The following is a 9,858-nucleotide window of genomic DNA, read 5'->3' on the forward strand; positions in this document are numbered from 1 at the left end:
GCACGAAGAACAGTTATGTTGCTCTATAAGGGTTACAAAACACTTTACATGATACTCACAACACAATTTCTTGATAGGAGTATTACAAATCTTCATTTTAAAAGTGTGGAAACAGTGTGAGAAAGGATGAATGACGTATCTATTGAACCGCAGCTATAGAGTGGATTAAGTGGCACATTTGACAAAAGGAGGGACTAGAAGTCAAGAAGGCCTGAGTATAAATCTGGCTTCCTACTGTTATGCTTGTGTGACCCTGGGTAGATCAGTTAGGCTCTTTCTGCCTCAGTTTCCTCACCTATAAAATGGAAAAAAAATAAGAGTACCTATTGAGAGGATCAAATTAAATAATATTTGTAAAGCATTTTACAAACTTCAAATCACTGTATAAAAGCTCTCTATTGTTGTGAATATTGGAGGTAAGGTTTGTACTTAAGCCTTTCTCATTTGAAGGCCCTGTTAACTACTCTGCCCCTTGACTTTCTTTCCCAGCTTCTTGCTGTTATACAGTTGTTTCAGCTGTGTCTAACTCTTCCTGACTGCATTTGGAGTTTTCTTGGCAGAGATATTAGGGTACTTTGCCATTTCCTTCTCCAGTTTCACTTAGAATCAAATCTGAGAGCTCTCAGGATAGGGCCCTGGGTGATATTGTGAAGCAATTCATTTTTCTTTCAAATCTCTACCTTCCCTAGTGCTGTCCCCCAAGACCGTCGTACATAATTATCTGTGCATGGGATATGCAGTTCTCTCTTGACATAAGTCTCTTGTGGAAATTTGCAACTGGAGAGCTTGGAGCCCTGTGTAGAATCTGAGCCACAGGGCTGAAGATAGTGGAGCAGTGGAACCTTTGAAATCTCATACCATTCAGTCTCAAAAGCCTGCAATGCCTTAGTACTGATAGCAACTGTGACTTCCAGGGGACAAGAATGGTAATGATAATATTAATAGTAATAATAATATCTGACAGCTAGTGTGAAACTAGCACTACTACTATTAATTGGCCTTTATATAGAGCCTTATGTTTTGCAAAGCACTTTATGTGTACAGTGTGTCCCCAAGCATCTTCGTTCACTTTTGAGCTATTAGCTAAAACCTTTAAAAAGTGCACTGAAATGTCAGAGATACTTTGAATGTCTCATTTACCAATGAGATTAGCATCTGGAATCTCGAAGGGTAGGACGGTTAGTGTGTACTTCTATCCTCCACATGCTTTAATAAGAAGGAATCTCTTAAAGCAATTACACTTTAGTTTTAGGGTTTCATTGGTGTCCTGAGCAGAGGAGAGGAGTGTAGCTGAGGCAAATAACTTCTAAAAGTTGAGACTTGGTTTTTCTTTTTCTTTTTCTTTCATTTTCTTTTTAAGGGGTTGGAGGTAGGGAAGTCCAGGGCAAAAGCATATAGATAGAGTGATAGAGTGTCCAAGCAGATAACTGGTCTTAGAACTAGGTACACTTGGGTAAAACCTGAGTTTATGTCCAATCTTAGATACCTAGTTGAGTGACCCTATGCAAATCACTTAACTTTTGTGGGTCTGGGTTTAAGAAGTTAAATTGAGTGAGCTCTGAAATCTCTTCAGGTTCTGAGTCTATGATCCTTGGTAGGATCTTAACAATAATCTAGTCTTACCTTCATGTTACCCTCCTCCTCATCTCTCCCCCTCTTTTAGAGGACAAGTGCTTCCTATAGCCTCTATTCCACAACACCACCAGTAGAATGTAAGCACCTAAAGGACATGGGCCAAGCCATTTTCATCATAAGTACTTGCTGAATTGATGAAACCTGAATGGCACTAAGATTATAATTAGACTTTCCCAGGTTTATTCAAAAACACTGTCCTTGCTAGGTTAGAGGAACCATTGATGGTACTATTTTGTGAAGGAGCCTCAGGGAAATTAATATCAGAGGTCTGGATGATTCCTTCCTTTGATCTTAGGTCAATTAGCACAGGGTCATCCATAAACAAAAGTAGTTGGAGGATTTCACCATCTAGATCCCTCTTGGACTTAGACTCTGCACTGAGTGTTCTCCATGACAGTGGTGAAGACATTTTGCAAGTATATGTCTCCCTACTTTTTGTCTCATCTGATAGTAATGCTCAGAAGGTCATTTAATCAATCAACCAAAAAGCACTGATTACCTCTTACCACGTCCAAGCACTGTGCTTAGTTCTGGGGAAGCAAAGATACAGTTGAAATTGTCCCAGTTTTAATAAGCTTACATTTTATCCAAATAAGTTTATGTTGTAAAGGATTGTTTCCATTGAGCAAAGAGAAGCTATACCTGGCCTGACCTGATGTGGTCTCACTTAGCTGGCCTTCCCCCATATCTCTTGCAATTCCCAAGTTCCAGCCAACCAGTCATCATGAGGATCCTCTACCCATCTCTTATGGAGCTCTTTATGACCTTTTCCTATGCTCTCACAGGTAAGGTGCAGGCTGAATATCAAAGAGGTGGGAGTGTAGATAAGGAGGAGGAGCTCAGTCTGGTTCCTCATCAGTAATAACTGGCCCTGAGCCTAGGACAGGGACCTCCTATAACTCTAAGGAAGATTGAGGGAAAAACCACCTTCACTTAGGCTAAGGAACTCATTAAAGGAGCAGTTTTTATTTAGGTGGACAAATGCTGCATTTGTAACAGCCAGGAGGAGAAAAGCCTGGGAGGAGAAGGGACTGTATGGCATTGAAAGGTTGTTATGTATTTAAGAGAACCCTGTGTCAGTAGGCAAAATAGCCTTTGTTTTCTTTGAGTGACTCAGTTTATCTCATTGAGCCTTGCTGGGTGCTGGGCCTGTGTTAGGGGCTAACTCCGGGGAGGGCCTAGTTTACACATCTGGGACAGCAGAGGCTTTTAGACCATGTGGGTTCAGGTCCACCTCTTTGTGACGATTCATGGGGTTGGCTAAGGGGAGGTGTTAACTCCAGAGCCATGCCCTATTGGGTGTTAACCTAGTCTACGTGGATGTGAACCTCCCAGGGTCTTAGGGGGAGGGGCCAACTCAAGAACCAATTGGCTGTGGTCATTCAGGTGGCACTTGATGATGTCAAAAACTCTATAAGAGGAGAGAAGACAGCTTGAAGATCCCTTTTGGTTGGAGCAGCAGCAGTGGAGAGCATGACTCTGGGCCAGCCCTTGTTCCAAACTCTTGGGCTGAACCTAGATGTTGGTAACTATGAATTGTATTGGGTCTGTCTGTTGATATTTGTAATTTGTTTGTATTTTGTTCTGAAGTTCAAGGTGCTGGTTTTCTCCCCTGAACTAAATGAATGCTGTCTGTATGCTCCCCTGAGCTAGGGTGCTGGCTTTTTCCCCTGAACTAACTGAATGCTGTCTGTATGCTGGATTAAAGTAAGCTTGTCAACCCCTTCACCGTGCTTTCCTTGGTTAAGCAGATAAAAAGAACCTGTGCTTTCCTGGCATGCTGGCAGCTTTCTGGGTGCTGGCTGTGGGTGGATCTTACACCCCCACAGAAGCTGCTAGCCAGATTGTTAAAACAAACCCTTAAAACAGCAGGGCAGGAAGGACTGGGACAATGTGGTTTCAGCCTCACACCAAGATTGTAAGATTCTAGCTAGAAGGGAACTCAGAGGTCATCTAGTCAAACTTCTTCATTTTATAGATGAGAAAACTGAAGTTGGGGGAGGTTCAGTAATTTGCCCAAGGTCACACGGGTAATAAGTGTCAAATGTGGGATTTGAACCTAGGTGAGGAAGGTTTTCTGAAAACCACTTCAATTACAATCTATATTGGCTTGGGAGGTGAGGGGGGATTTGCCAGCGTACCTACCCATAACCACCTCAGATGGAGTGGCTAAAGCATTGGCTTTGTAGTCAAAGGACGAGGGTTTGAATCTGAGCCTACCACTTAGTAGCTTTCTAAATGAGTTGGTGCCACCAACTGACTGGGTGACTTTGGATAAGTCGGTGTATTTGTCTTAGTTTCAATTTCTTATTGCACTGATTAATTCTCAAGGCTATCGTAACAATCAAAAGAGAATTCGGAAAAAGCAGAGAGCTAGAGCAATGTGAGTCATGATTAGGAGGAGCTATGTGTGGTCAGAGGGTAATGGAGAGTATCTTGGAGGGGTACATGGTATAGGCTTGCTGGTGTAAATCTATGCACTGAACTTGCAGTCAGGACAACTGGGTGCATGTCCCTTCTGTGGCATGTATAGGCTGTTCCACTTGACAAATCATTTAAGCACTGTGAGCCTCAGTTTTGTTAAGTATAAAGTGGGGATAATAATGCTAGTATGTCATAACCTACCATGTGCTCTATCAGTGTGTTATAGTTGTGATCAGTAGACTTTTCCCTGGGCAAATCTTTAGGAGAGGTTTCCTTTTACAGGTTTTTAGCATTTAGACTCAACCAGGTTAGAAGGTAGCTACTGTGACGACAGATCTCACATTTCTTACCAAGATACCACTGCCTTTTCCTTGCCTGAGGTCACGGAAATGGTAAAAAAGAGGAGCTCAGGTTCAAATTCAGATCTTCTAGATCCAAATTACAGTGTTTCTTCTCCTCTTACCATTCTGGCTGCTTTATCTAAAGCTCATTCTCACTAAGGCATTGGAGTTCCCTTGCCCACTCTTTTCTACCAAAGGAGGGACAGCTCTTAGGGTAGGGGAAGGGGGTGGAGGTTGTACAATGGGAATGTAGGAGATCCAGCACTGTCATTGAGCTAGTAGAAACCTTCATTTAGAAAGTTACCAGCTAACACACATTCTGTTTCAAAAGAAAAGTAATGGATGAAAGCAGTGCTTAACAGAAAGGAATGTGCCTTCAGGTATCAGTGAGTTCCTCCCCACCCCCCCCCCCTTTTTTTTCTGATGGAATGAGTATGAGGAAGGCATGGAAACACTTCTTGATGCTCCTTAAATCCTACCATGTACAAGTCAATATTAATAACAAAGATAAATTTTTCATTCATTCAACAAGCATTTTTTTAAGTGATGGGCTCAGTATGAACCTTTTAAGTGCTTCCTATGTACCAGGACCTGTGCTAGGGGCCCTGGGAAACAAAGGCAAAAATGAAAACAGTGTTTAACTTCAAGAAATATATATGGCAACATTATCCTATGCTACCTCATATGATTCTACGTATTGTCTCAGAGGATATTCATTTATTGCACTATCAAATCAACAACATTTTGTTCATATTTCTGAAGAATTCCAAAAATTGTCATCACATGAAATTATCAGCTTTGGCTTCTTGAAGTTTATTTCAGTGGAACACAAGCACTCCATTCTACCTGGAAAAAGCTTTCAGTGTGGGCCCAGTCACATATTGTGTATGTCTCTCTTAAGAAGAACCTAGCTACCTCAGAGGGGCTCACGTACCAAGTCGGCTACAAGATGAAGAAGCTTTTAGTTCCAGAAACTCTTGATAACCATCTACCAGATTATAGAGTGAATGTTCTTTTTTTTTTTAGTATCCCCATCCCCCAAGGGAAAGGTCACAATGGATCCCTTACCCAGAGGGAAAAGGGATGTCTGTGGTTTATTTGGAGTTATAAACAGCTCATCTACAGAAAACAGGCAACTTAAAGATGATGGTTAAAGAATCCACTTTTCTTCTGCTGTTTCCTATGGGTTGGGCTAAGGGAGGATCCACATCAGGTGGAGTTCCTGGCTGTAGCTGCTGCTCATTGGGTTTCCTTACAGGCTCACAAGTTTGTTGTTGAGAGCAATTTGTGACTGGTTTAGGTTGGCAAGGTAAGTCACTGTCAACAGGTCATCGATGTTACTGTTCAGAATGATCTCAAAGTCCTCAGAGGCAATCTTGGGAACTTGGTTAATCAGGCCCATCAGGAAGCAGCCCACAGTGTTGTCAGCTGACACCTTTCTAGACAGCACATCCTCAGCATGCTGCAACACTGTGCTTACTGCATCCTGTATCTGGGCTGATGCCCCACCAACTTGCTGCAGATCACTTGAAAGGCCAACCACACAGTTGGGACTGAAACACGTCTTCATGATGAGGTTGATTCCAGTTCGCTCAGTATCATAATAGACATCTTTCACTGTCAGTGGAGTGAACATCACTCCCATCATTTTTCTAGGAACACCCATGGAAGCACTAGCCTAGGCTTTGATGCTCATTTGTCCATTCTGGAGGCTTGTATTCACAGTGAGGTGAATGGGGCTGTGGGCCTCGTGTCTGTAGTACTCATGAATCAGCACCCAGTGTTCTGTGATGTCACAGCCTGTGGCCTACCAGCCAAGAATAAGTTCACTCGGAGAGACTTTCTTGTGTAAGTCATACATATGCTTAGCAAATTCCACGTCCACAGCAACTTCATCCTCAGACTCATTATGTGGCACTGAAAAGCAGTTGGTGACTTCTGCTGAGTGTTTGCCAATTGTTCCCAGTAGAGTGCCGATGAGCAGCCTGCGCCCTTGTTGCAACACTCGTAGCTATCCGCGATGGAGGTGAGGATGACTGGGTGTAGCCGGATCACTCGGCCGCCAGGAAACGGCCCAAGGAGCCCAGGCCCGAGAGGGGCCTGTGGCAGGGCCAAGGTGGGAGCTGGGGCGCAAGCTGGGGCAGATGCCGGGGTTGGGGTCGGGGCTGGGGTTGAAGTCGGGGAAGAACCTGAGGAGGCTGTTGCAGCCGCCATGTTGCCGAGGCCTACAGTGATTATTCTTTCTCCTGGAAGGGGATACCCCCATGAATGAACAAAATCAATGAACCTTGAAGAACTGATGATGTATTTGCAATGCCAGAAACAAAATGTTATGGTTGGAAGGGGCCCCAGCAGGCCACTCAACTCACTCCTACCCCAAAAGAATCAGCTTGAAAACATAAAAGTCGAGTTGTTATCCTGCCTCTGCTAGAAGACATCTGACATCAAGCACTTATTAGACGTGTGATTCTGGGCACATAGTCTGTCTTGGTTTCCTTATCTGTAACATGGAAATAATAATAGTACCTAACTGCCAGGGTTGTTCTGAGCATCCAACGAGATAAGGTTTATAAAGCATTTTATGAATCTTAAATCAATGTGTAAGTGTTAACTTTTATCATTATCATTAGTCTAACTTCCTCACTTAGCAGATGAGAAAATTGTAGAGAGCTTAAGTGGTTTGCCTAGTTTCAAACAAGCACTAAATAGCAGATTCATGACTAGAACCCCTCTGATTCCAAATTCAGCATTCTTGCCACTGCACTATGCTGACTCCTAGAAGGTATCCATGGGCTTATTGATGAGGACACCAGGCCCAGGATTGCAATTCCACCATACCTTTTTCATGTCCTTCTTATAAGTCCTCCACAGAGGATTGGTTGGAGACCTTCCTTCCAATTAGGTGTTTTAACATCTTATGGGCACCAGTAAAACGTTCAGGCTGTCCAACCTTATTCCTTACTCTTGATTCATGACCTACCCAACTCCCTTTCAGGCTGTTCTTTATAAGTCCTTTGGCTATATGGCATCACTTCATTTTGCACGTGTAGTAAACATCACAAGTCAGATTGGAACTCCAGGTTCACTGACTCTAGATGAACATTCTTTCTACTACGCCAGACTATAAACTACTGACTCCTGTAACTTTTCACAGCACCAAAGGTAATGTCTGCGTACACCCTGTCCTTCGGTGCCTCTGTGCCTTCTGCTCACTTTGACCCCTAGGCCTGAAATGTTCTTTCCCAATGTCCACACATAGAAATCCTACTTATCCTTCAAGGCCCAGATCAAATACCATCTTCTCCAAGAAGGCTTCCTTCCTTGACCTTCCTTAGCCAAGACGTAAGTGATTTCTTCCTTTACTCTGAATTATCATAGTACTTTACTTACTTTAAGCACAAAACCACATTATATTTTGTGTTACATCTCTCCTCTGCATATCTTATCTCCTCAAACAGGTTGTAACTTCTTTGGCAACAAGGAATGTGTCTTTACATCCATATGTTCCTAGAACCACGTACTGTGTCTTACACATCATTCACAAAACATTTCTTGAGCACTTACTTCTTGCCAAGAACTAGGAATACAAAGACAATTGTGAACTAGTACCTACCCCTGAGGATCTTACATTCTATTTTGAATGACATCATGAACATATATAAATATAGAGAAAAATACAAAATAGATCTGTGATAATGGGAATTTGGTATGAAACTAGGAGTTTGAAGGATTAGGATAGACTTCATGTGTCACTTGAGCTGATTCTTGAAGAAAATTCAGGATTCTGAGAGTTCAAAATCTAAGAGACAAGAATTCTTAGAAGGAGACCATTCCAGCCATGGGGGATAATCAGTGCAAAGTCATAGAGATGATAAATGGAGTCTTGTGAAATAAAGAGAATGCTGGTTTTACTACATTACAGAGTGAATGAAGGAAAGGGCTATATAATTAGATTGGAAAGATACTTTGGGGACAGGTTGTAAGAGGATTTAAATGTCTAAAAGAAGAATTTTATTTTATCTTAGTAGTAATAGGGAAGCAAGAAAATTAACTGAGTGGTAGAGAGACATAATTCTTGGGCTATACTAATGAAATTACAGATCCATTCCATATCTCAATTTGATTCCCAAAGCAAGACCATGTGGTAGGTTAAAGTATGATTTCCATTGCATAGATAATTAACCTAAGGCTCAAAGAAGTGAGATGACTTTCACAAGGTCATACAGCTAAAAAGCAGGCATGCTGGTATTGGAATCTAGTTCTCATCTTTCCAATTACTAGGTTCTGTCCATCATACCACATGATATCATTTATTGACAAATTAATTTTAAGAAAAATCAAATTAATGAATATTATGTGTAGGGCTAAACCCTCTCAATTATGGTTCAGAATATAATCTAACATTTCTTCCTCTATGTAACTATAAACTAAGATACTATACTATTCTTTTCTTTTTTCAGAAGTTTTGGCCAGGGATCTGACACTTCTAAATGCTACATTGAGGTTGGTACCTGTTCCTATGTACCCCAAAGAACTTCCAGAAGCAGTAAAAGGGTCTGCTATTATAAGAAAACCAAGTGTTGCATCATGAAGAAATTGGTCTAAAGAAAGTATAAACATGAAAGCCTGGTATGGGGAGACTTTGGGATATGGGAGGGTAAGACTGTAGAAGATGTGTGGGGTTAAGATGCATGGAATATTCATTTTTCTTAATAGGGGAAACCCCATTGGGAAAGTATGCTTTTGAGAAGGGAATTATGATTTTTGCATTAATCAATATGATGTGTAATGAATGTACTAATAGATTTGATTCTCAGAATTGCCTTTTCTAGCTTGTGAGTCAGAACTCACAATTCAACCTGAAGAGACCAACCAAACCTTGACAACACTAACAACCACTGGCATTCTTGTGCCTATGTACTTTAAGTGGAAATGAATCAAAGATTGTAGAACATGTTCCTGTCACAGAATTCTGGTCCTGTGACCTACCAAGTCATGACCCCCAAAAATTGGACTCCAGAATTATTGTATTGTCTTCCATTTGTGGGTTTGTTATGGGAAACCACTCTGGCCCTGGGAAGCAATTGTAAGCCACCTTCCCCCCTCCCTTCTCATTGTGATTTATGTATAGAATCTCTGTCTTCAGCAAGGATAAATTCTGATGAGGAGAATTCCCAATTTGCAAATCTGTTCCTTATGGTGAAAATAATTAATTAAATGGCTATTTGATCACTGGCACTTTGTCTTTGGCCTCCTGTTTAGTCATTCTCAGGTTAGAGACTGGCTCAGTAAAATCCTGTTAACACTTTCAAAGACAGACATGACTTGGGTTTTGTTTTGTATTTTTTTTTTATTTGATGACCTGAAAATTCTGAATCACACACCATAATCAAGTGCTTGTATTCTCTTGTATAGAGGAAAGGAAGTATTGAATAGTGGATAGAGAGTCCACCCTGAA

At 41.6% G+C, this 9,858-nt stretch overlaps 1 pseudogene; it reads right to left on the minus strand.

The window, feature by feature from the left end:
• Window positions 1-5,652: 5,652 nt before the first annotated feature.
• Window positions 5,653-6,614, minus strand: LOC118840980 (annotated as a pseudogene).
• Window positions 6,615-9,858: the final 3,244 nt, after the last annotated feature.

This window comes from Trichosurus vulpecula, chromosome 3, assembly GCF_011100635.1.
Source record: "Trichosurus vulpecula isolate mTriVul1 chromosome 3, mTriVul1.pri, whole genome shotgun sequence".
Classification (NCBI taxonomy): domain Eukaryota; kingdom Metazoa; phylum Chordata; class Mammalia; order Diprotodontia; family Phalangeridae; genus Trichosurus; species Trichosurus vulpecula.